The sequence below is a fragment of the Accipiter gentilis genome, chromosome 31, assembly GCF_929443795.1.
Source record: "Accipiter gentilis chromosome 31, bAccGen1.1, whole genome shotgun sequence".
NCBI lineage: Eukaryota > Metazoa > Chordata > Aves > Accipitriformes > Accipitridae > Astur > Astur gentilis.
This window is the reverse complement of record NC_064910.1, coordinates 10,500,479-10,525,042: the sequence shown is the minus strand read 5'-3', so window position 1 is coordinate 10,525,042 and position 24,564 is coordinate 10,500,479. Positions and strand designations below refer to the sequence as shown.

Below are 24,564 nucleotides of genomic sequence, written 5' to 3'. Positions count from 1 at the left end.
CACAGAACAAAAATAGTATGTGTTTTTTAATGATAATGTAGCTGTTACATGGGATGAACATTGGAACAGCTCTACGAAGAAACGATTCTGCAGTTTACAGCTGTTTGCCAAACGTTGCTGGTGGTGCTCCACCAATAGTAGGTGCAATGCCATAGACAGAACATAAGCTATAGTAAACTCAGAGCAAGTCTACACAACACGTTAATGATAGTGATTAGGTACACTTTGTTTATGCAGTTGTTCCTAATGCTACTGTTGTCAGTAATGGTAAATTTGTTCTTGGACACCTGGGAAGAAAATTGCTTTTGAGGAAGTGTAAAGGACAGATGTGTGTAAGTACCTGGATGTGAGTAGAAGAGTACGATGACACTCTTATAAAATGTTGACTCTGAGAAAATCAGATCGTTTTACAAGGCTTGATCACAAAACGTGGTGCATCCAGAGTAGCCTGTGTGAATAACTCATTCAAGTCAAGTGGCGTTTGGGCAGGTATTATGTGTTAACTACACAGTGTATGCAATAGTTTTTCAAAGTAGGAAAATGAGATTTATTTGTGCCAAAGCACTAGTATTTTACTTTGAAATCCAGCGGTAGTATTTTACTTTAAAATCCAGCAGAAGGGCATGTCATACCTTTTCTTCACCAATTATTAGGATAGGTATATGTCAGTATTTAACATTTTACAATTCAGAGTTGATTAATTTTTTTTAGTGTGTGCATTTGACTTCAATTCCAACTTCTCTAAATTTAAATATTAACTGTGGTCATGAAATAAGTTTTCCTGAGATATACTTGGTATTTCAAAATAGTGGTGAAACTACCTATTTGTTGTTAAGATGCCAGAGTTTTGAAATTCATTAGCTTTAGAGGCCTCTATTTAGTGCTGAAGATCTCTTGCAATAAATGCTCCTGTCCTGATCCTCGGTCTTCCTGGAGATACCAGAAGACAGGCCTGTGACCTGTCTTCCAGATTTTCTCTGTCTGCTGATGAAAAACACTGAGTCTTTTTTGAGTCTTAAAAAGGATGCAAAAAATCCCAAAACCTTAAGCAACATCTTTTATCTTTGCTGCTGAATTGAATTTCTCCTGAGGGCAAAGAGTGGAGAATCTAGTACAGAAGTGCTCATGTGGTCGTCTGCTGTCCTTCGCCATGGTAACACCAGAGCCCTGTAGGCATCCAGCTTGATTAAAGAGATTCTGTAGTCAGCTTTTCAGATGTGATGGATGAGTCATGCCCAAATGCCACAAGTCCAAGGACTGAGACTGAGTTCAATTGCCATTCTTAAATTTCAAACCCCGTTTCAGGAGCATATGAACTACTATAACACGGAGAAGTTTTATAACTTGCTTAGGAAAGAAAGAAAATGTCAGAATTTTTTCTTCCAGGAAAAGCAAAAAGGAGGCATCCTTCATGTAAGGAAGCAGTTTAGGTTGTTAATTAGTGGACCATATAAAAGAAGGTTTTCAGCTTCCTTTGCTTTCCCATCCTAACAGAAGAGTCTCAGATCCCCTTTTACAATGTGAAATGCTTGTCACCTGTGGCCTGACATTTCTGAGTAGCCAGATGTCATTCTTGAAAAACCATTGTTTTCAAGTGGTCAAAAAATGGGATTTGCTCTTAATTGGCTTTTAGATGCAAATTTCTACTCTGAGAAGGAAAAGGACTCAACCTTGCAAATGAAGAATGGATTGCTAGTGCTCCTTTCCCTTCTTCATATGTTACTTCCCTGTAAAACCAAAGATGATGGTTTGATTTATTATAAAGCTTTACCATTATAAAATTGCAGAAGACTGAGAGAAAAATCCCTTCCCATGTTAAAAATTACTCTTCGTTGCCCGGGTAAATTCCCGATACCTCTAAAACCACCTAATGGCTGCTAAACAACCTGTGAATAAGGAGAGAAGGTCATTGAGTCCCATCAGGGAGTTTAGGGGACATGTACCATTTATAATCATGGTACCTGTTCCTTAACATCATGTTAGTCAAAGAAGGCTTCAGGCCAACGTATTAGGTACTTGCCTCCCCTGCAAGCATCTTTATCAGCAGACTATGTGCAAAACTAAATCATGCAGCCCTCTTCCAGAAAAAAGGGAAGCAGTGGCTTCCAAAGATCTCACTGATAAAATATTTTCACTTTTTCGTTTAAAGAAAACGTACAGATGTGTAGTTTCCTGTAGATGTTGCCTTTCAAGGTTAATCTCCCAACAAATCTTATATTTAAAAACTATGTTAACTAAAACATGCCAACTCAACTGGGGTTCAAGGGTGTGGATTGGTGGAAAAGTTACTGTATCGTGGAGTCATGTCCTTACCTTAAGTGAAAACTGCAGCAAAGCAACACGAGTGTGAATGTGACACAGAAACCATTTGTGAATTGATGCTTCTAATACTTGGAAAAGATTCTGCTGATTCACGTGTTTGGCTCAAATGTGAATGTCGATGGTATATCTGCAAGGCACCGCTCTTCAGCTTTGCATTTAGTCATCTGATAGCCAGCGAATAAGATTGTGGAAAGATCTCACAGAAACACAAAGTAGAATTGTCTCAGTTGTTTCCTGACTGTGGTCATCCCTGATCAGCTCTCTCCAGCGCATTTGGGTGTGGTGTACTGGCATCCTGACCTGACAAAGGTTTCAGCAGAAGCGTTTTGAGAAGTTTGGAGGACATGGAGTCACACATGTGATATAATACAAAATCCTCTAGGATTCTCTTTTGTAAATGAGTCAGTGTTAAGTGAAAGGAAACTTAATTCTCATTGGGCACTTGCATATACTCACTACTGATGATAAGCCTTAATAGGGATGAGGTACAGCACTTCTAGAAAATAAAGTCCGGGATAGGACTACACCTTCTTGTTTCACTGTGACAACTTCATAAGTGAAAAAGTGCTGGATAAAAGCACCTCAGTAAATCCTTCAATATGTAAAACATTGGGATAAAAAAGGGAATGATCTGTTGTCCACAGTTACCCAAAGCAGGTCGAGAAGAAATAATATCCTTGCAGCAGAGATACCTGACACCGCACCCCACCCCTCCTACATTATAACTTTAGAGACATTTAAGCACCAGAATGCCCAGTCGAGGCAGATCATGAATTTTGGTCAATAAGAGTTTTCGAAACCTTGTTAGACAGCTGCTGGTGATGATCTGAAGATACTTGATCTACCCTCAGTCAGGCAGCTGCCCAAATCGACTTCTGGAGTCCTCTCAGCTTGTTATTCCTTCAATGCTCTATTCATTATTAGCTTCTCTAAAAATTAATTTCTAGTAAGTAGAATAGACTCTGCAGTGGTACCCTGTCCATCATGTTCTAAGCAAGGTGCCTTGAGACATCCAAACTTACTGTAGACAAGACCCCTAAAATCCGTATCAATTATTACCAGTGAAGACATGGAAGCTTTTCTGCTGCCTGCTTTTCCAGTGTGGACCTGCACTGGCTCAACAGGATCTTTTCTCTTTCAGTAACAGCTTCCTTAACCAGAAACTCCTCTGCATATACAGTTCTCCCTGACCTCATCAGGGCTTGCTGATCGTTTAGGACAGAGACAGGCTGCTGTTCTGAGCTGCAAGAGTCCTCTCGTGCCTTCCTGCAGCTCCAGCCAGAGCCGTGTGTCTGCGGGGGGAATGCCACCGCTGAGGCTGAGCCTGGTGTGGTGGGACGAGCGGTCTCCTCCACCCCAGGAGAGCCTAGCACCCCACAGCACCCCAGTGCAGCGGTGTCACTGGTTTATGGCCTTACAGCATGACTGCTCACGGCTACGTTAGATGGAGGTGGGTGCTGACCCTCTGTTGTCAGCGCTCGGTTTAGAAACTACATGGTGGAGCAACAAAGCAGCAAGCGACAGTCCTTCGGGCAGCTCTGGAAGCAACAGGTATTAAGCCATTGCGTTGGCATTTTGTTTTTTCAAGGACCACGTCGGCACTAAAATGGTAGTGCAAGCCGTGCAGAGGGGTTTCCCCTCCGCCTGCCCTGGCTGCGCTGCTGCTCTCTCAGGGCAGGGGAGACGCGTACGCTGGATCGATAAAGTGACTCCTTCCTCATCCCTTGCCCAAGAGCTGTTGGTGGCTGTTTTTCAGTGGGATCGTTTCCTTTCCCTGGTTTATTAGGTGGCTCCGCAACCAGTTGTACTGGCCTAGTAAGATGGGAATGGGAGAGCAAGCACTGCTAAGCCAGCCCTGCTCTTGAGTCCTTCTTAGCGTTCATCTTTAGTAGGCCCCCGAGGCTGCAAATGGCTGCCAAAATGTCTGCTCTCCTTCTGGATGCAGGGGCTGTGTGCTGGCCACGGCCGTTTATTTTAGGGCTGCGGGGAGGGAAGCCCTGCTGAGGTCCGAGCAAGCTTCTGGTCAGCAAAGCAGAACCTCACGGGCAGCCGCCGCTTCGGCTGCTGGTGAAGGGGATGTGTCGAGGCCGGAGGCTAGCTGGCAGGGGGAGCACACGGCTGTGTGTGAGAAAGGGTGAGGAGGCAGGACTGCCTCCGTCATCATCGTCAGCTGGATCCTCCTGGTGCCCCCCAAGAGGCAGGGAGGCCGTGGACAAGGGTTGGATGTCCGTTGTCCCTCAGGTAAAGCGGGTGGTGCTGGGGGAGCCCCTGCAACACAGGGGGCCGTGGGCACCTCCGACATTTTGGGTCTGCCTCATTTTGTTGCCAATCTTTTTTTTTTTTTTCGTTCTTAGCATTTCTTGCTTGCGGAAGCCTCTCATTTTGATCCTGTTTGCAGACTCAGCGTTTGCATCCTAGCTAGCTCCTTTGCCGGGATAACCTGGCATTGTTGGGTCCAGAGGCTGGAAGTCCAGCTTCAAGGCTTTTACTGTCAGATCAAAAATGCCACGGTGCTGTGGCACGCATAACTAAAAGTTGTATAGACTCATTTTACCAATTCAAACTTGCTGAAATTATTACGGTGGTGGGTAAAGTAGATGTTATCAAGTTCAGTGTAAGGTTAGTTACCATCTGTCCTGGAGCCAGTATGAAGCTGACCCAAATTTTGTATTGTGGGCCTTGGCTACTTCAGTGGGAATGCCATCCTGTGGCCAAGAGATTTGTCTTTCTAGTTTGTTATGCACAAATCCAAGTTGTTTTCTGTGAAAATGGCAACTATTTTGAATGGTGGGAGTCTGTTTAACCATTTTTGTGCACTGTCAGAAGACGAATATTGGGCATTATATGTGTCCAGGGAGGAAAGCCCCTGAGACCAAGAAATATGTTTGCTGTAAAATTCTTCATAAAACCAGACAAGTACGACTCCAGGTGACAGTCTTGGCTCCAGGTGAAATCACTTTTGGCTTCAGTCCCTGGGTTTGCCTCTCAGCATTGGTTCAACAGATAAAACTGCCTGCATGCTACAGGATGTCAATACCATTTTGATGTTTGCTTCCAAGATGGCATTAAGATACCCATGTATAGGCATGACGAGGGGAGGAGAAGCCTGTGGGAAGTTTTCAAGCTTCGTCTGTGGTTAAGACACAGGACCGGCAGTCAGGAGATCAAAGTTCCCGTGTTGTACAGAAAAGCTATTTCAACACATAGGCTGCATTGATAAAAGTGATCTCACAGGAGTGCTACACACAATTCTTTGATGAGGCCAAGGCTTCATTCTTGCTAGATGGTGCACTGCAGAGAATTGGCTCATCCCACCTAGAAAAGGCTGCCATCCTGAAAAGGGAGCAAGGACAAACAGCACCGATGCTCTCTAGTCTGGTAAAACGTCCATTGCTGTGTCCATGAAGGTAGCCCCAAAGTGGTGAACACCGAGTGGGAAGAAGAAAAAATAGGCAAAAGGTGACTGTGCTTACTTGTGTCACACTGTATCACAAGAGTTGGGAAGGATGCGGTCGACAAAACCATGGCCAAGAAATGCAAGTAGGGTTGCCTTTATATGTTTATAAACAAATTAATGTTCATCTTGATGTTGTTTGCCAAAGTTGTAAGTGAGAGAATGTAGAGACAACTAACGGAAAACAGTTTGAGCAAATATTTGTTTACAGTAGCTGGCCACAGAAACAGCTCACATGCGCAAAGCTTGCTTTTGGGATATTCGTTTACGCAAGGCTTTGAAGGAAGAAGGGGGGAGGACAAAATCTGTAGCTGCAACTTGCTTACAGGCTGTTTAGTTTGAAAGATAGCTGTACAAGCTCTTTCTCTCCATTTGGGAGTGGCACAAACTGTCTTATCAACTTGTCATCCCTTACAGAGTAGTGACAATTGCTGCTAAGGCCTTACAGGAGATGGTAAACCAACTGCTCTGTGGAACCTCTGGGAGATTCAGGTTACTTTATGGTCTCAAAACTACTCTGCGACAGGAAAGAGGTGAACTGCAACTACTGAGCACTCATTTACTGATGTGGCTGGTCTCAGGGTCATTTCATGAGTTTTCAGTAACTTTTCTCTTGCCTGAAGAAGACAGCAGCTCCTAATAATAACATCATAACTGTGCTACTGCTGTGTTGGGAGGGGTTGCAAGGTATCTGCTCTGGATTAAACATCAACTAGCCTGAAAAGTCACCTTGGAGATGACAGACTGCTCTGAGGAGGGGCTGTACTATGTGGGGGTGGGTTTTTGGCATGAAGGAGGTCTTTCATCTGGTGAGTTATGAATTGTCATGAAGTGAAGTGATGCTTTTGTACCACTGAGATGGACTTTGAGCCAACGTTAAGTGGTCCTCAGCACCTTTGTGATGACATCCACCCTTCAGAGCTGAGCATTTGCATGTAACTGAGAAATGCAAGGTCGGTGGCGGTCCCTGGAGGATGCCCCTGGTGATGGTGCAGAGCTGGTTTCCTTTTGGTATGTTTTTTGATCTGATGGAGTTACATCCGTTAATAGAGTTTTTACTAAATTGTTAGTCAGTCATTATAATCCTGCAGTTTTCTGTTATAGGATACTGGACCCTTAAAGAAGTGAAACGCCCACGTCACTCATGATGAGTTACCTCTTGAAGAGACCTGACAAAGTCTGGGCACAAAAACCCAATATAGCAGGTAGAACAGGAGAAGTCGAAAAAAGCCAGTGGGCATTACTGGGTCTGAACCTTTTAACAGGCCTGTTGATGTTAACGTAAGACATCTCTGCTGTTCCCAAAGATGTGAACACTCCATTCCCATGGAGAGAGTAAGAGGTCAGAAACAAACACTGTGAAGTGAGATGAAGCACTGTCTTGTGAAATACACCTCTGTTCCATTCAAGTCTGATGTGGAGGTGAGGATTTATGGTGAGATGTTCTCATAGGTGAGCTTATGGGAGCCAGCTATACTTTAATGAGCATGGAAAGAAAATTCTTTTCACCAGTTTGGCAGATGTTGAGTTAAACCCTGCAGTGGTGGAGATGTTTCTGCTCAGCTAGACTAACACGATGGATTCTGTGAAATGGGGCTGGGATATGTTAGGGAATGTGTAATAATGTTATAACTTTCCAAGCCGAATTGTATATAAAGTATGTGTGTATCATTAATTATCATTATGTATTATTAATTATACACATATGTGGCAAAAAAATGCAAGAGGAATATGTAACTTCGACGGGAAGAAAAAACCTTGTGAACCACTCAAACTTTACTGAAAAACCATAGCAGTTAAATACCTTCTTTTATGAAAAATTCAGAAAACTTCCCAGTTTAAGCAAATTAGTTTCACATCTGCTGGAGACATATTCTCTGCTCTGTCTCACACACAGAAATAATGGCAATGGAAGCTCCATAACCCCATTTAAGACTCCATAACCCCATGTTTGCCTCTACATGGACACCAGCGTAACTATCCTGGAGTAATTATTTTTCTTGCTCCACTCCAGACCGGTGCAGGGTGGGGAAGTGGAGAGGGGCCATACACAGTTTCTCTGGAATAGATGTGGAGACAGGCATAGGTGCAGAGAGATGTAGAATTTGCAGCCACTCAGTATTTGTTTCTCTATGTAGGTGAGAGATCTGCACAGCTAAAGATTTATCTTTGTAATTGCCTCAGCTAAGTTTTGATTAACCCTAAGGATATGGGATGACTTTTGAACATGAAGCTCCTCTTGTGCAATGAGTACTGTCTCATGCTTGTTTTGACATATGTGCTCATGCACAAAAGGGTGTTTGCTCTTGTAATTGCCTCTTCTTATACAGAGAGTCACATAATGGTCCTATTAGCCCTCCCTGTATCACCTGGGTGCTGCTCTCCTGTCCTTGTGCCCCTGAAGCAAGGTATAGATGTCCGGCAGCTCCCTGGCCTGCCAAGACAGGCAGCGTTTGGTGAGTGGGGTGGCTGCCACTGCAGGGGGCTGTGGCCAGGAGCAGGAGCAGTGTCGAGCAGGCAGTGAATGCCACCTTTCAGGGCCCAGAGCTAAAAGGGTACCATTGTAATCTGCATCCCTCCCCGACCGCATCCCATGACCTCGTGTGTGGAGCCTTTCGCAGTGGATCCAGGCACAGACAACAGGGCTGGGATGCACGCCTGTCTCCTTGCCAGCGGTGTGCTGTGGGCAAGGATTGAAAATTCATGGGTGCTCTGCTCTTCCTTGTGGGCCCTCCTCCCGCTGGCAGGGTGCTGAGCTGACCAGTGTGATGAAAACTGTAGCTTGATATGAAACACTCTGAGCCCTCTGAGCCATACAGAGCGTGGAGTAGGTTTTGTTTAATATCCCTGGGGACTGAATGACAGGACCACCAGCCCTGTCTTAGCCTCATCCTGAAAGAAAAAGACCACGGGGTTGGCTGCCAGAGATGGATTTCCTCTGGTTTTCCTTGCTGCAGCCCTGCCTGGAGAGGCTGCTTGTTCCCGTGTGCTCCAGAAGGTGAATCCTTCATTTCAGTTTGCTGGTTGATTGGGTTTGGTTTGTTCAGCTCTGGTGTACATTGGCACAGGCTTCTCAGATGGTCAGTTCAAGATGGCTAATCAACATCCAACTATTAACTTGCCACTGAGCGGGCAGTGTTGCTGGAAAACTGTACTGTTCAGGAACTGCAGAGGAAGCCAGCCAGTTGTCACACGCACTACAGCTAGGTGGTTTGCAGGTATAAACTATAGACTAGATTTTTTTTCCCCCCATGTCTTTTACCTTTTGACTTTCCTTTCTGAAAAAAGTTACGCTATTTCATGTTGGTGTACAGCAAATGGACTTTTCCGCCCCTGGTGTTTTCACCAGTTCTGCTTCCTCCTGCTCCTCTCACCATCCTCTCCCCTCCAGATCTCCTCTCTATTGCAGACAGGCCATCACCGGGATGGGAAACAAGAGGAAGAGCCAGGAGCTAGAGGAGAAAGGAACAGAAGAAACAGATGAGGAAAGAGCCCAGCCACAGCTGGACGTGGGCTTGTCTAAGCCTGGCGTGCATTTGCTCAGTGAAGCTCCAGGAAACACAGGGAAACAGCAGTGTGGCTATAGAGTAGTGTGTGTGGACACTTGCCTTAAGGGAATAAAATTTTTCCTGGTTAGAAAGACCCCTTGCAAAGGCATCTCCCCCTGCCCATTCATTGTCAGGAGATGTAGGCATCCACCTCCAGAAGACTGCTAAACTGTGCCACCTACGGCTTAACCCCTGCTAAATCTATGTGTCTAAGGTGAAGGTGTCTGCATGTGAACTCAGTGTCTATTCTCCCCATTTTGGCATGTGGAGGCATAATCAATACAGTCGATACAGTATGGAGAGTTTTTAATCTCCTCTTGCAGTGGACAGCTGGCCGTGGTTGGGGTCTCCCTTCTTAGACTCTGCTGACTGCGTTGACCCTTCAACTCCAGGGACTACAAGTGGAAGTTTAGCTCTGCAGCTTTCATGTAGACACCTAAAATTTGCCAGCATGAACCCCTCCCTAATTTAGGCTAGGATGATTTGCCCATTAGAGGTGTCTGTATCTTTATTTAAAGTATAGGAGAGCGATTAGGCTAAACACCCAGCTTTCACACAGCAACGGCAGCGCGGTGGGAGGGGATGAGACGGTGGGTGGAGAAGTTGCCCCTTCCACTGGTGGAGGGCAGAGCGGGTGGGCTTCCCCACCACCCCGCTCCATCCCCAGCCCCTGGGGTTGGGCGGGGAGCGCTCTCCTGCCTGGAAAGTCCATCAGGAATGTGAAAGCCCCTTTCTGTTAGTCTGAGCTGCAGGAGTTTCACACAACGGCCAGCCTGTTTGCAGGCACGTTATTCCCTACTGAGAAGTAAGTCTTTCCTCCAGCTCTACAGCGGGGACTTGTTTAGAATACATGGGTTATGTTCTTATTTATTTATCTTAACTTCAAAACCAGAATTTTCTGCATAGAAACCTTTATAGAGGGTGTTGGAAACCCCATTTTTGCTCTGAAAAGACAGATAATGAAACCAGAACCAAGCCTGGTTTGCAACCCAGCTCTGGTCAGTTCTGTGGAAACCGAGAGGTTTCAAAACCCAGTATTGGAAAAATGATCAGTTTGAGTCCAAACCCCAGTTAGCTCCTGCTTCACTGTATGGGCTTATGGATATGAAATCCCAAATCAAACTGAGCAACATCACAGCTTTCTCTTTGCAGTCTTTTTTAGATGTGATTTCATGATTTACTAGTATTTTTTGCATATCTTTTTGTTCCCATTGCAGATTCTTCTGCAAGCGTAAGGTATGATGTTCCACGTAGTATATCAGTGGCATGTTGAATGCATTATTTTCAGAGTCTTGAAGCATCTGCTAGACACCACTTTCTCTAGTGCAAATATATGATGTCACTTTGCTTTTTTTTTCTTAAATTTACTAATAGAATTAGGGAAGCAAAATAATTTTTACTAGCATTATAAGCAAATCCAACATTGCATCCCCAGCTTTCACACTTTCTATGCCCAGTGTATTCCTGGAATGAACGAGAATGTCACAAACCCACATACAAGCATAGCAAAGGCCACAACATTTAACACACCAATAACCTGCCGTTAATTTGGAGTGTTTCTGCCAACTCCATCATCCACGTGTGTGCTGGAGTGGGGTGTTCAGTGTCCTGTTCACTCCTGACAACCTGAGCCTCCTCCAGCCTGTCAGCGTTCATGCGGATCTTTTTGCTGACACCTCGCTTTCTGCTTTCCAATGTTCATTTGTAAACCTGTCTGCCCCAGCTGTCCACCGGTTGTGTTCTCCCCTCCACCTCTTCCCCTCAGCCATCCTTTGATTGCCTTGCTAGGAACAGGCCTTTTAAACAACTGACTGGACTCAATGTATTGATTCAGCCTTTCTACTCCAGCCCCTGCGTTGATACCTGAATCTCTATAACCCATAAAGCCATTTCCACACTCTATGTTTCTGCCACAGCTTTGGTCAAGACCTGGTTGCTGGCCCTACAGCTCTGGAAGGCAAGCCCTGCCTGGCTTTGTATGCTTTTGCTGAAGTTCCTATTGCTCTTGCTTCATTGACCTGGGAAAATAATAATAAACCCTAGATGCATTTTCCGCCCATTTCTCATCTCGCTCAGACATCAGCCTCAGTTTCTTAGGACATAACTAGTGTACTGAAGTGCATCTGATGTCTTCTCCTTCTGGACCATGGAGTCTTTCAGATCTGCTCAGCTGCTGTTTGCACAGGATCTGCAGCTAACCTATTTTTGAAACCCCTTTCTACCATAAGGTACTCATCTGCTTCCCATTTTTGTTTTGTCCCATGCATCCCGAGTCTCTTGAGTTTGCCTTTATCTGTTTTCCCTAAGGATACCTTAGCTCCTATTTTTCATGCTGGGCAACTTTCTTCTGGTGCTGCAGACTGGTGAGAATCACTTCAGTTAATCCCTTCAGTACACTCATCTGGGTAGACTTGACTCTTCCAGGCTTTTTATAACCTGGGAGAGAAATGCTGCATCTCCTTCCAACCTGGTGGTGTATGCAGCTTCAGAAAGCCTGGAAGAACACAGCAAGTCCATGGCATCAGCAGGAACTCGTAGTTTCTGTGCACACAGCGTCCTCCAAGTTATCACAAATTTATATGCAGATTTGAGGTTAGTTCTACATCTACCAGGAAATGCCCTCACTTCTATGGCTAGGTCTCCAGTTAAAGGTTTATAGGAAACAGATGCAAAAGCATAACTTTAATTTCTCATTTCATTAGAGTGCATGAAGTTGCTTATTTAACATACAAACTTCACAAGAAACATTTCCTTCAATTTCTTGGGATTTCTGCCTGGCCTTCCACTGCTAATATGGGTATCTCAGTGATGTAGCACAAATCCTAATGGAAATTTAGGTTAAATGAAGTGATGGGTGCTTGGTGAACCCTTATGGCAAACAGAATAGTCTGCATCCCTTTGATGTGTGCCCTCTTGAAATACTACAATTACTATGTGGATCAGTGATGTTTTACCCACTCCTTACCCTGTTTGCTGTCTTCCATGTTTTACATCATCTGCATAGAGGGAAACTTCAACTTTTTCTGAGTTTTTAGAGCATCTCCCGCTTTGGGGTCCTCAGTCATGGCTGAAGCATCTAAGCAATACAAAGACAAATAAATTATTATAAAGTTGGAAGAATTTATTTTAATAAAGGGAATCTTTTTTTGTATTAGATAATCTTTGAAAGGAGAACTGGATTCACTTGTCTGCATAAACTTGGATGGGAGGACACCTGTATGTTTATAATCTATCTGTAAATAGACTGTGATTAAAAAGGCCTGTCTCATGCTGACAGGTCTATTGCCACACTAGAGCTGTTGGGGAGTAGCTGTCCTGTGATACTGGGGATGGCTATAAATAGAGTTGCATTCACAAAACATGAGCAGGCGCCTCCTGAGTTACAGGGGTGTAAATAACTTCCTAGAGCCTAAGCTATTGTCACTTTGGTGTTTGTAGACAATCAGATTAAACTAGAACCTCTTTTACAATAAAAGAACATCCATTATATGTGCTCTACAGCCTAGGAAAAAGGAAAAAAAAAAGCTTTGAAAAGCACATTTTTGAACAATTAAGTAGCAACAGCAGCAACAGCACAAATGGAACAATTTAATAGAAACTGCACAGTGGTCCACCTTATTGCATTTCCTCACTAGTCTCATGTAGTAAACACCTCTCCCCAGCAGCAAGAGAGAAGAGACAGGCCACGGATGCACATCAGATGAGAACATTGGAGATAACTATCGATGACCTTATGGATAATCCTGAGGGAGCTGCAAGTGTTCATCTCTGCCTTGACTCTTAGAAGGTCAAAGTTGTTACTCATCTTTCAAGAACAATTGCTTCTTTCGGAAGGCTCAGCTAGTAGAAATCATCATTACTACTTAATAACATGCAGTTCTTCAAGGCAAAATGTCAATAGCATCATTCTCTTTGTGAAGAATGAATTTTGTATTTTTTTCCTTCATGTTATTCTGCTTGTAGCCATGATATTAATTTAGCATCTGTTTCTCCAGTTGGTATATACTGTATGGAGAGTGTAGATTATATTACCTTTTATCAGTTTTTGTCTGATACAGGCAAAAAGTGTTTGGCTGATGTGGTGCTTAATTAACATTGCATTCAGTACTGCAGTGTACTTTGTAAATCTTTGAAATTCCAGCATAAAGAATGAGTGTTTGTCAGGATAATCTTTTTGGTACTTTCTGATGGCAGAAAATGTGACTCCCCCCCCCCCCCCCCCCCCCCGCCTTTCAAATATGTCCAGTTTTTCATAGTGAGAACTGTTAAATCTGCTCTTTTGTAACTTTTTCTGTGGCAGTTTAACAATGGTACTTTTGCTCTGTTCTCCTCCTGCTTCCTGCCCAAACTCAGAGCAGCACCTGAAGTGTCTGCTCAGTGAAGCTAATCATGGTCTGTGTACTCTTTCTCTCTTTGCCACTTTTTACAGCCATCTCAGGCTTTGGAAGAGCTGTGTTTGGGCAGAGAGTAACGGGTGCTGGGAGTAAGTCAAGTGCTAGTTCCTCACTGAAATCACATGATGGCAAATCTGGGAATTCCTGCTTCATTTATGAGTGTGCACAGGATGCAATGTCACTCTCTGCCCAATGCTTAGGAGATGCTTACTACAAAGAACTGAGCTGAATTACACAGCGACATAGTAATTTACCCAAATAAACTCTCTATTCAGAAAACATCAGGCATCTTGTGGATCCCTCAGCTGAACCAAGCCTTTTATTTTTAACATCTGTGCACCTTCTTTCTTTTTTTTTTATTTTTCATTTTGGAGGTTTTTATTTTCAAACAAAAGAACTGCTTCAAGAATTCTTCAAAAGAGCAGGTAAAATGCAATTTTTCTACAATAAATGTTTTCTAGAATAGTTTAATGCAGTTCTGTTATTTTGAGAGGACAAGTTTTAATATGTGTATTAAAATGTTACATATTAAAAGTTAGTCAAACTTTGTAAATAGTGCAGGGTCTCTTGACAGCATTTGTATGTACCTGAGCATTCAGCATTTTAAAACATCAAGTGAGACACATCAAGTGTATATATTGCTATATTCAATGGTTCTTTTAGTTACACTTCCTTTTACCGTTACATTGTCTCAAACATTAACTTTTCCCAGAATATTTAATATTTAAAAGATTGTTTTAACTTACTTTAGATTGTAGTTTCTTTAGGGACTCAAACTTACTGCAATTTTTAATGTGGGGTGTTTTTTTTTTTTTTTTTTTGCTCCTATTCTATTTATGTGCAAGGGAAGTAGTTCAGGCTTTCTCTTTGGGCTAGATGTTCTGTAAAACATAAACCTTCATGTTTAAAAAGTATGTTTAGGTCTGTGTGTTGAAATAACACATTGATGTTGTGGAGTGAATACATCTCTAAAGTAAAATAATTTAATAAAAAATGAATGAAGCGGGTATATACTCCCATCACTTTTCTGAAGCATTCCTTTTCATGGATTTTACTCATGTTGGCTGTATTTGTAACACACTGTTGTGATTTTTCCAATCATCTTGCTGGAGTAGTCTGCCAGCAAGAGAGCAGTCTGCAGAGCAACAATGGGCTGGTCTGTTCTGCTCAGCCCTGCATTTGCTGCAGGAGGAAGAGGGTGAAACTGTCCCACTTCCCGAGAGCTTGCGATTTCACAAATTAGCTGTGAACGCCTAGTTTTCAATGAAACTGTAAGGCGAGAGGTCAGGGTATTAGTCACTTAAACGTAGCTGCATATTTTTTATGGGGAATATTTATACATATATATATGAGAATAAAATCTATTAATCATATAAAACAGATGTTGAAGAGCTGCAGATTTCAAGAGATGTAGTTCAGCTGATGTGTAGGAATCTTTTTGTATTTCTTAATACAGTAATAGATTGAAAACAGACACTTATTTTCTACCTGAACTCTCACAAAAAATTTGGGTCTTCTTACATGCTGCCATCAGAATTACTGGTAGCTTCATGAGAGCAGCTCCTGAATTGCTGCTGAAAGCTGAGCTTTCAATGCAGACTTTGATCGATTGGTAGGAGGCTAATTTGGACCTCACCAATTCTCTCTTGAAGAATCCGTATGCTTTCTTCTCAGTTAAGCAGGTCACCAGCGGTTAGTCTTAAACATCACTGGAACAAAGTAGGGAAACCATGGATGACAGAATTGCTGAACTTTAGAGCTGAACAGATCCTGGTGAGTTAATGAGAAGAATTGTCTGGGTTATGGGCTTTTCCTACAGCTAAATCTAGGAGGAGAAATGGTTCCTCACCGCAAGTCTTTGGAGAGGCTGTTTGAGTAGAAACAGAGGAAAAATTCAGGCTTGTGGCCATGTGAAACTGATGTCAAGGGACAAAAAGGGAAGAGCAGAGTGTTAGTCTAAGAGATTTGCCTATGGTTTTCCCTTCAAAAGATGTGTTAAATAAAGCTATAGCCTACTAGGAGAAGTGCGAAATTTAAACTTTGCCCTCTTTTTCATTGGTAGAGAAATAAAGTACAAAAGAGAGAAAATGTATCACGTAAGAAGAGTCTTGTTAGTCTGAGACAATGCAGTAATTATTTCTGTGTTTCCCAATAACAATAGCTGCAGAAATACTGAGAAAAAACCCCCACAGTCTAATGAATAATTTTTTCTCTTTCTGTGACTGGGTGCTTTTGCCAGATCACATTTTCCCCTAAGGATTAACTTTGAACTGCCAATTAAAAGTTATTGCTAAATCATGTTACAGCAGAAAGCCTTCAGGTTCTTACTGTTAAGATTTGGCCATTCTCTCTCTCACAGAATAGACTAAACTGCTGGGGTTTTGGTAAATTACTTTTGTAGAACAGCCACATAGCCAATATATTTTTTAGGGGAAGGGTGGCGACTGTATTCAGTTGAGGTTGTTTCATTCAATTAAAAACAAAGAGTAAAAAATCTGAAATTGAGACAAGATCAAATATTACCACGTGTTAATAGTGCAATAAAGTTTGCCGATTGATACAGTGATGACCTGGTTTCTTCTTCAAGAGCTTTACAAAACCCCATCAGCCTGTCCTACTTACAAAAGACAATTACTGAAATCTGTGTACCAAAGGTTGGATGACCTTTCCTACAACTTTTGGGCAAAGGAGCCAGAATACTGCAATAATCCTACTATTTTCTGACAGGCACATGCTGTGTGTGTCACTGCTCTGAGCAGGGACAAATGGAGCATTATCTCAGAAATCACCATGTGGTAATGGTTGGCAGATGTTTGCTTTTTTAATGTGGTCACTGTAGGATCATCATCCGCTCTAAAATCTGTGTGTCCAGATAGGAACAGATCGAACAGGAAAAAGCAATGAACCCACTGATATTTTAATTTGCCTGAGAGAAGAAAGAAAACATTCTGTGACCATTAGAAGACCTGCCAAACCCATCCATTCACTCTAAGATGTGTTGAACATCAAAACTGTATTCAGCCATAAATCAGCATTTGGGCTTCCATGTTCCTTGTAATTTCCATGCTTTAGGCCTGATCCTAGACCTTGCAATCTTGTTGAAAATATTGAAATTCTTCATCTCTGCAGGAATATAACTGCATACAGCATTTTCCTATCAAAAAGGGCAGAAAAAGGGGTGTCCTTTTATACAAAAAATGATAGCCTAGAATGAAATAAAAGGCACGTTCCTGTTCAGCAAATAAATCGAAGAACCTGTTTCTATGCAGGGTACAGCATCTTCTGGTTGATTGATGATTTTTTCTTGCATATGTTACCTTGTTTTGAAGCAATCTTCATGACACCTGTTGAGAGAAGACTTAGGCTGGCAGAAATCCTTCTGCAACATTCAATGGGTTTAGGTACCAGGTCTGTCATATTTCAGGAGCCTATAAGAGAGAGTAAAACAACTACCAAAGAGGAGACTGATAATTGGTAGCATCAGCCACAGCGGGGATTTCCAGGGCTTTGGACTTCTCTCTCAGTGAAGCTGGCTTTTAAAGTGGAGCCTCAGTAAGTGCAAAAGGTACCTGATCCACAGGCTACTGAAGTCTCATGAAAGACTCTCATTAGCTGTGTGGCACAGGACAAGGGTCTGGAGGCATCTGTCCTCCACAGGTTTTTTAGTCTGCTTGCCATTTGCCAGCCTCCCCCACCATCGACAGCATATCTTCTTCCATGGTCATCGCTCATTGCCTTTTACTAGTTTGCATAAACACATGACTTCTTTTACTGTCTTAGGAGGGCTAATTACTGTTGCATTTATTTGATCTGTGAAACTACCAGCACACCCTGTGCATGCTATGCTTGAGGTCTCCTCTAAACATTTCTCTTCTCTGACATGAACTGCTTGTAGCAAAGAACCTCACCTCTTTTACACATATCATTACAATTATTAGTTTAATTTAACATAGAAAATGGATCCGCTGCATTTCTGGTTAATTAAATAAAGCATCTAGGCATGATAAGCCTTATAACTTGTAATTTTGAAATTGACAACAGCATTGATTATTCTTTTTCAATAGTCTGGACTATGATCTCTCTGGTTGCTTCACACAAAGGGACAGGAGGGGTTTTTTGTTTGTTTTGATGGTGGTTTGGGTTTTTTTCAGTAGTTCCCACCTATTGAGTTCTGTTCAGTCCCAACAAAACTGCTTTCTGCTAATGTTGCTGTGGTTTTGCAGCTTGCAGCTCAGCCACCAGAGGCTTGGATTTGGGGAATGAGGTAGTGCCTCATTCAGCTACTGCCACAGCTGGGCTGCCGTTCTCAGCAGCCTCACAGAGATTGCTTACACAGAGCTCTTCTCCAGCAGGATTAGAGTTGGGGCCATCACTTTTCCCTGACTGAAATAATGACCCCTGAGAAATGTTTAGTCAAATATAATGGAGAGAGACTTGCACATGTTGGGGTGCTCCAGGGCTGCCCCAAAGCCGGAGGCTTGCTCTGGTCTCAGGCCTTGCATTGGACTGTGTAGCAGTTTCTTTTCCATTGTTCACAGCATCATTTGTTAAAAATCTTGGGTTTTTTACCTGTTATGAGACCAGGAGGACTTGAAGCATACATTTCCCTCCTAGTCCAGCAGGAGGTTACATGACTTCTTCCGGATTTGTGGATTTGTGATTAGCATGGATTTGTTCAGTACTGCGCAGGGAAGCAGCTGTCCCATGAGGCACAAGGCACAGCTGGGATGTATTTTGGGCTCTGCGAGGAGCAGCAGCAGGGCAAGCACAGCAAAGTGTCTCTTCCAGCTGCACGACGCAGGAGCTGCTTCAGCAGGGGTGCCGGGAAGTTTGCTGGAAGGGAGTTTGTTGGAAACTAAATCAAAGCAGAAATATAAGTGTGACATTTGGCGCCTGTCCCAGTTCCTTGAACACCCCCAAAGGGCGTTTATGGGTGATTTTCCCTCTGAAAGAGGTTCTCTTTCAGAGAAGTAATGAAACGCAGCATTTTGTAATTGCTTGTCCTAGAAATACATTTTTGTTATGGCTTTGTATGTTTATAAGTTTGTAATTTGTTTTTTGAGCAGAACAGCTGGATTGGTTAAAATATTTCATGAAAACTGTATTTAAGTCATAACACAAGCACCACAAATACTTAAGATTTTTTCAGTTTTCTTGGGAACAGGGCAGTGCTCATGGTGAAAAATACCAAAAGATACACTAAGGACAAGTTGGAAAGGTGTTGCAACTGTTCAGGTTCTAGCACTATAAACTAATGTCAAATTACTACTGGTCTTAAACTACAGCCTCTCCTATGTCAGACATTAATCATAACATATGGGCATATGCACAGTTGAGACAATATCTTTTTGTCTGTAGAGACATCATCCAATAATTGTATGATTATGAAGGAGCCATTTCAGTGTCTGCACATCCATCCCTAGTGATTGATCTTTACAAATGATGTCTGTTAATTTTGGTCACTGTGGCTCTTTGCAAGGACACTTCATTTTAGTTCCTAGTAGAATTTATGCTATAGAAGGCACTGGAAATTTCACAACACTGTGGAGATCTCATGATAGATGGGTAATTTAGAAATTTATTTTAATCAAGCTAACTAGAGTTCTGTAGGCAGAAATATTTGTCAAAGTGGTATCATTTATCATCAGTAATGTTCACACCATAAAGCACTTTTGAATATTTGCCATTTGTATTTAGGAATGTATGCAGGAAGATTTCTGGTTAAGGGGGCAGTTTAAAGCAAGAATAGTTTCTACCTGTTTGGTAGCTCTGGCAATGTTTCCTTTCACCTTTTCAAAGACACAATGCAGCTTCATAAATCTCTGTTAATTATCTTCTAATTTCCTGATTAGGTAATTAAACTTTCTTGCTTTGTCTCATCAGTAGCAGGGAGAATTTTACTTGGCAGTCGTGAAGGGCAGTGGGCTAATTACAGGGCCCTGAATACAAATATCACTGGAAAAACTGGAAAAAACCCAAAGTAAGCCTTGGGATATATGCAGATGAGACAGCTGCGCGCCTCAAAGCTAAAGCTCCTGAAAACTGGCGAGGGAGGGAGAGGCAGAGACACTTCAGCAGTCCTCCTGTAGGAAAGGAGGCAGCCGAACACACTCACTCACTAATAGGCACAAGAAAACCTATTGCTACAGCCTTAAATACCCTCAAACACAGCCCAAGCTTCAGTCAAGGACCTGACTTTTTCAACAATAAACTCAATCTGTTACAATCCGTTGAAAGCACGAGCTTCTTAGTTTTTTTGTGCTGGTGTTTTAGACTTGCCTTTGTAACTGCTAATATATTTTTTCAAAACTGGCAGTCTTGTGCTTATATGCCCTTGCTTGATTTACTTTAACATTTCATAGTGCACCGAACAGGGCTAGTTTAATTTTTAAACCGGTGTTTCACCCTGCAGATACAATTTCCCTCTGAAATTATTTTTCCTGGTGCGTTACACTAAGACGCTCAGGAGAGAAAGTGCTTAACTATAGCCAGTAGTGGACAGCTACGTTTTATCTGGGTCGGAACTTGGCGAACTGGCTGCCCATGGATGACTCTTCATGTGGCAGCTTGAGGAAGGCTCTGGTAGAGCAGGGGATCAGGGCGGGTTGCTCTAAGCGCGTGGGGAAATGGAGGTTCTATTCATAAATCCCTGCCTCCTCCCGCAGCAGGTTTTGCATCCAGCTGTTCCTCAGACTGTCTGTGTCTAACAGGGAATGCCTCATCACCGTCTGAGGAATTTTACATAACGGTCAGGCCGGTCAGCTGAGGGACGAGCGTCAGCCAAACGCTCTCGCTGCTGTCATGTGCGCCGGGGCCCGGCCCTCGCCTGGTAAAGTTTGCTGCAGGCCCCACCGCCTGGTTGGAAGCAAACGTCCTTCTGGGCGGGCTGGGGCCCAGCCTGTGGTGGAGTTTCAGGTGGTGGCTTGTGGGGATGGGGTGGAGGATACACTTCAGAAGTGCCTTGGCAAAATAAGGACCTAGATTAGCTTTGAAAACTGACCTTATGGGACGATAGGGAGATACCCAGTTCTGCCTAGACCCTTCTGGAAAGGGGATCAGGTGCCTGGTCCTCAGAAACTGTGGCACTTCAGAAACATTTACCATTGGTGTTGAGGTGAAATGAAGAATTCAGGAATAAGAGGCAGATGAAGACATCCCAAAGGACAGTCTGGTGGTTGTGCTGAGCTCGGCCCCGGGATACACAAACTCCACATCTGTGTCTCCCAGGCGCCATAACCTACTGGCTACTGGGAGCCCATTCCCTTCTAAGGTTGGGTTCATGTACTTGGGGAGCACCGGGCCCAAATGCTGGGCTGCTTTGGGTACCCCAGCGATTGGGGTACTTTGGTCTATTATCTGCCTTAGCTAGCTTTGGAGCCGGGCCTGGTTTGAGCAGGGGCTGGACTAGGCGTTCTGCAGAGGTCCCTCCCAACCCGGACTGTTCTTGACTCTTCATCTTCCTTTGCCGTGGGGCTTCAGGTGGGTTCAGATCTTCCAAGGAAGAAAGAAACTTTGAGCTGCATCTTAGCCACAGGAAATGAACACCCTGACCACAGGCTGACAAGTCATCACAAATACAAGTGCCTGACCCAAGAGATTTGTAGAAACTGGTATAGCTCCAACAGCTTGTACTGATAGATATTAGCAGCAGAATACCCCAAATCAGGTCAAATATTGGGCTTGTGGGACATTCAGATGCAAATCTATTTTTGGACCAGAGATTTTAATCCAGCTCCCCTGTATTCCCAATGAACCCTTGGTCTCCTTGATGCTTTAGGGTCCCTCTTTCAGTCTGGTTCTAACCAGAACATCTGCAGTTGTCCAGGAAAAACCTTCTTCTAATAAAATATCACTTGCAATGAAGTGTCATGGGCCAGGAGCTCTTTGCAACAGGAAGTTGTGAATACTTGACATTTTCATGGATTCAAAAGGTGGCCATGGAGGTCCAACCAGGGCTGTGGAGAACAAAGCTACCATCGCCTGCTCAGGAGTTGAAAATCCTTGGAGACTAGGAAAGGCAGGACACGGGACTTAGGGCAAAGGAGGGTAGCTGGATGGCTGGTCTGTAAGCATAGCCTTGGCTGTCTATGAGCAGATTCTCTGAGCTGTGCCTTAACTTTAATTTTGCTGCATTTCAGCAGCAGTGCTGTGGTTCTTCCTGCACAGACCACATCTTAATGTGATCACATATCCTAATGACAGTCTTATAACCCAAGATACATGTTTTGCAGAAGAAACATTTTTGCAAACACTTCTTCTATATCCCTGATTTCAACTGGGGAAGGGAATGAAAGGAGAGTTTCTTGTGTCATTGCCCATTTACTATTTTGTTAGGCTGCGGACTTCATTGCACATGTAAGTTTGGGCAGCAGCTAGCGCGTGGTGCTTGTGCCTGCCTCTGAGCAATTTTCGTAGCTGAGTAAAAATGAAAAACAGGAAATGAGTTTAAAACAAGTAAATGTGAATTTAGACTGAAAGAAGCATGTCCTTTGAAAAAGTAGATATAGCAGTCACACACACATAACCACTTACAATTAGAACTCTTATTTGCTTTAAGAATTTAAGGGCTGTTGCTCCACGTCTGTATCTTCGGTGACCCGTGATGCATTATCATTTCATAGAGAGGGACTGTCAGGCTGTTAGGGAGCACTCCTTCCCTCCTAAGCATTGTACAATGTTCTGTAACGTTTTTCTCCTGAAGAAGGAAGCTGAGTAATTTCAGTGAACAATATGGTCTTTGATATCAATGAATAATCTAATGGGATTTTTTTAAGTACCATGTGGTCATGAATTTTCTTCTTTTTCTTCTGGAGATTTTCTGTGCATCATCCTTGTTAGCTCCCAAGACCCACTAAACAGTGAACTTTTTCTTGCCATCCGTGACAGTTTTACCTGAATCTGCCCTGGTGGAGAGGATGCCTTGCCTCTGTCCATCCTTGAAGAGACTTGTTCAGGTATTCTTAACCAGTGATGGCCATAGTTGCGAGTTTGTCTTTGTAGCTTTTCTCTTTGGGATGTGGGTGCTATTTTTTGCACACATTTTCCTTTCTTCCATTTTAAGTGACTACTTGTAGATGCTGTTTCCAGTCTTACTGGGTGCATTTTAATGTGTATGAGAAGTGCACGTCTGAACCGAATCTCCCCAGCACCTCCCTGTGCTGTACTTTGGTTCGTGTGGTGGGGCAGACTCAGAGTGCACAAACTTTACTTTTGGCTGAAGTTAGACCAAGAGATGTGCTCTCACTGCTGATGGGCATTCAGTCCATAGGACCAGACTAGGGCTAGTCCACACTAAAGCTTCCTAGTACACGCTTTTCTAGTACAAGCTTTTTAGTACACACACTAGCACCTCTATGTGCCAAATATATGAAGGTTATAGCTTCAGAATGTATATCTTCATAAAGGCTGCGTGGTCATAATGCCCCAAGAATACCACTTTCTGCTAACATTTTCTGTGCATCAGATTTCATCACATGCACCTTTTCTTGTCTTGGACATACAGGCTGTTCAAGCACTAGAACCCGGTGTATTTGGGTAAGTGTCTGTAAGGAAATCATCCTAAGTGACATGTCCAAGATCCTGATGAAATTCCTGCATATACTGAAGGTTTTATGACTGAGGATGTCAGCAGTGACTCTGTTTTGTCCATTCCCTCTCACTGTTCCTCATAGCACTTTTTTTGCATCTCTTTCTTATTGTTCAGGATAAGTAGACTTAAGTCTCAAATCTGTCACAACATATGTGCTTCAGCTTCATTAACTTAAATACTCTGAATTAAATAATAGTAAACCAATTCATTTGTCCGCATGTAGGAACCACAAAGAAGCTAAGTCACTGCAGCCTGGCTGAAATTATGAAGCCACACCTAGCTTCATTTTGATTTCAAAAGTGTATATTTTTCTGTTTTGCCAGAGGTACAAAGAAGGAAATATTTGCCACTGACTTCAATAAGGACAAATTTATTCTCATTTCAAGGAAATGAAGGTTTCATCCAAAGCATTAACGCAGCTTTGGGATATGAATACCCAAAGAAGTTATTGGAAGAAGAGCTGCTGTGTGACACTGAATGTGGCTGGTGTTTTGCAGCAAGTGCTCCCGTGGTTACCCATCTCCAGGTCTGACACCGGGCTCCTGGTGAGACTCGTCAGAGGGACAGCACTGGGGGCAGAGCCAGCGCACCGTGACCATGCTCCCAGGTTTGCAGTGATAACGTGCTAGTATGTTCCTATCCAAAGACTGTCCTCAGACAGCTTGTGATTTCTCCTTTGCTACCTTCAGGTGCTAGCTGGTCAGGAGGCAGCCGTTACCTGGTAGTTGTTGTGATGAAAGTGATTTTGTGCTCCAATTCTTAGGCAATATTTCTGGAGATACATTTCTTACGGATAATAGAACAGGGAGTCTGATACTGCCCCAGTAAGCCATTTCCCTGTAGCTTCTTTCTCTGATCAGTCACAAAAAAAGGTCTAACAAAACTCTGACAGCATGAAGCCATTTACCTTATACAAAATCCCTTGGGCTTAGAGCAGGCAGGAACGGGGCTGCTGCTTCTCTCTGCCTTATGTGCTTGGTGCAAACAGGAGTACGTGCGCTGGGGATGCATTTCCAATTTACAACAGAGTATTTTATTCTTTACCTGGCTGACCACAGATGTTATTGCTGCTGATGGACTTGCAATACTGCTGTGGCTTCAGACCGTTTTAATCTCAAATGACTATGAATTTCAAATGTCTGTTGAGGTAAAGTTTATTGACACAATGTTTAGATGTAGATCTGAGACAGAGGTTTCAAAAGATTTTCTTGGGGCTACCCAAGATGTTAGGGGCACTGGCCAGATGGGACATGTTCT

General features: G+C 43.1%; 1 protein-coding gene across 1 annotated transcript in view; it reads left to right on the top strand.

Moving 5' to 3' along the window:
* The first annotated feature begins 14,101 nt into the window (after window positions 1–14,101).
* The window catches only part of OCA2 (OCA2 melanosomal transmembrane protein), a 209,917-nt gene continuing 199,454 nt past the window's right edge, over window positions 14,102–24,564 (top strand). Inside the window, exon 1 of the mRNA XM_049834044.1 lies at window positions 14,102–14,143. The gene's annotated coding sequence lies outside the window, so the exon portion shown is untranslated. The remainder of the gene's footprint in view (window positions 14,144–24,564) is intronic.